Source organism: Austrofundulus limnaeus, unplaced genomic scaffold (genome assembly GCF_001266775.1).
Source record: "Austrofundulus limnaeus strain Quisiro unplaced genomic scaffold, Austrofundulus_limnaeus-1.0 Scaffold550, whole genome shotgun sequence".
In the NCBI taxonomy this organism is placed as follows: Eukaryota; Metazoa; Chordata; class Actinopteri; order Cyprinodontiformes; family Rivulidae; genus Austrofundulus; species Austrofundulus limnaeus.
In genome coordinates, this window is record NW_013952952.1 from 57226 (window position 1) to 59564 (window position 2339).

A 2339-nucleotide genomic window follows, 5' to 3' on the forward strand; every position below is an offset into this window, starting at 1 on the left:
TGTTATGCCATTCAAAAGCATGATTCAACACATGCCACATGTATTTAGTCTTTATTTGTCACATTTTTCATATGGTAGTATCTGAGTTGCCTTTTTTGAAATCATTAACCCACCTTAATCAGAAATGATCTCTCTGCTTTTGTTTGTTTGCACTCTATTAATAACTTCATTCTACAAAAAAAGTTTTCTGATTAATGCTGCCTTCAGACCGAACCTGTTTCGGACGTCAAAAGGCGTCCAGCAACCCAAGTTGGACTCTTGTGCACTTTGAAGTCAGACTCTTGGCCCTTGGCGCACACCTATCATAGACTTTGCATGTAAACCTGACGCTCAAATCACGTTCGGTTTTAAAGCAGCATTGTATTTTAGGGCAAAGCCTGTTTATTTATGTGGCACATTTCAGTACCAAGACAATTAAAGTATTTTACTTGATGAAAACATTAAAAACATATATAATATTGGCACAAAAATAAAGGGAAGAAAAAACATTGGACCACAGACTGGAATTGTTGATGTTTCAGTTAATAATTAAAAAACACAAGTTTCTAACCTTGATTTATAAGATTTCTGGGTTTCAGTATTCTTAGAGTTTTCTGGAAGTTTATTCCAGGTTAGTGGAATATCATAAAACTGAATGCCGCCTACTTAAGTTGACAAATTTTACATATAACTTTGGTATTGTTAAATTTAAACATACAATAACATGTTACAATCAGACAGTGTTACAAATACGATTTTATCAAAACAAAACTGATTAAATCAATAAACAAATCCACTTTCTTGTTATTATTTTTATACAAATATAAAAAGGAACTCTGAATAACTATTGGGTTGTTTATTTTCATATCAAAGAAAAAAATGTCTCTTTAGTTAAACAGAGGTGTTACGAAAGGCACCAGGACATCTCATGCCAGAAGAAGCTTTAATTGCTTTAATCCACCACACCTTTTTTTTTATTTCTGTACTACAAAGAAAACATCTGCTTTCTAGGAAATCAAACCAGTTGCACGCAATCATTAAGCAATGACTTTTATTTTAAAGTGTAGACAAATGCCAGTTGTGCTGAAAGTTCCCAGTAAGCAGCAACAGCAAATAGAAGGAAACTATCATGAGTGTTCACTGAAACACAAAGACACGAGTCCGACTAAAACAATCCCTCCTTAAGGCAGCAAAAACCCAAATGCCTGCAGACACAAAATACAACCTGTGTAGTTTCTCACTTGGAAAATGTCATGGCATGAAATGTGATACAGACTAACTTTTGTTTCAAATCTACCAACTTTTTTTTTAAATCTGATACATGTTTTCATCAGATAAATGAATGATCAAACAGCTTGGCACAAATTTTCATTGTTGAGCTAATGATGCTAGTTAAAATTATTTATGTAGCCTGATTAATTCATTTGCTTACATATAAAATACAAATATATCTTAGAGACTGAAAAATCTGTTTGATTCCAAGTTTTCTGCTCAGACACAGGTTTTTTTTTCCTACTTGAGTATCTTATGAACAAACTTTGCAGCATTTTACTTCCTCTGGATTATTCTCATAGAAACCACTCCTGGACCATTCCTCTGTTTCTTCCATGTAATGGACTGTGATGACTCACTTAAATTGACCTGTTTTACAGTTTTTATTGACTGGTGTGACGCAGCCGTCAACTCAAAAATCACATTTTCAAAACAGTTAACACAGAGCCCTGAACACTGACACAGTGGTCAAAATGACACATTTTGTTTGCAAAATGCAACAACTGTGTCAAAACATTTAAAATATGGAACAGAAGCAAACTTTGCCTTCAAACAACTCAACTATGACACAATGTATGAGCACCTCCAAACAATCAATACACAATGGGCAACAAAATACAAAATACAGCACTCATGTGTGAATCAGTGCACCATTGCTTGTCATTGTAGCCTATGACTGTATGTAGCTTACATGCCAGTGCCGTTTGTAATCAAATCTGCCCTCTTGAAAAATGCATCCAGAAGCAAATTTGATTTGATGCAAATTTTATTGATTACATTTTTTTCAGACAGTGCCTGACAAATGAAATACAGTTTTTACTTATCGCTTCGACCTGTTTGAAGAAACTGGGAACTTCTCAGTCTTCATCATCACCATCTCAAAAACAATCAATAAAAACTGTTTTCCAACAGAGAATACATGGAAATAAAAATAAAATCCTTTACTGTGAGAAATTAGGTAAATAAAAAACAGTCTTTTCACAGTAAAGAACAAAAATCTATAGCAGGCCTTTAGATTAGATTAGATTAGATTAGATTAGATTAGATTAGATTAGATTAGATTAGATTAGATTAGATTAGATTAGATT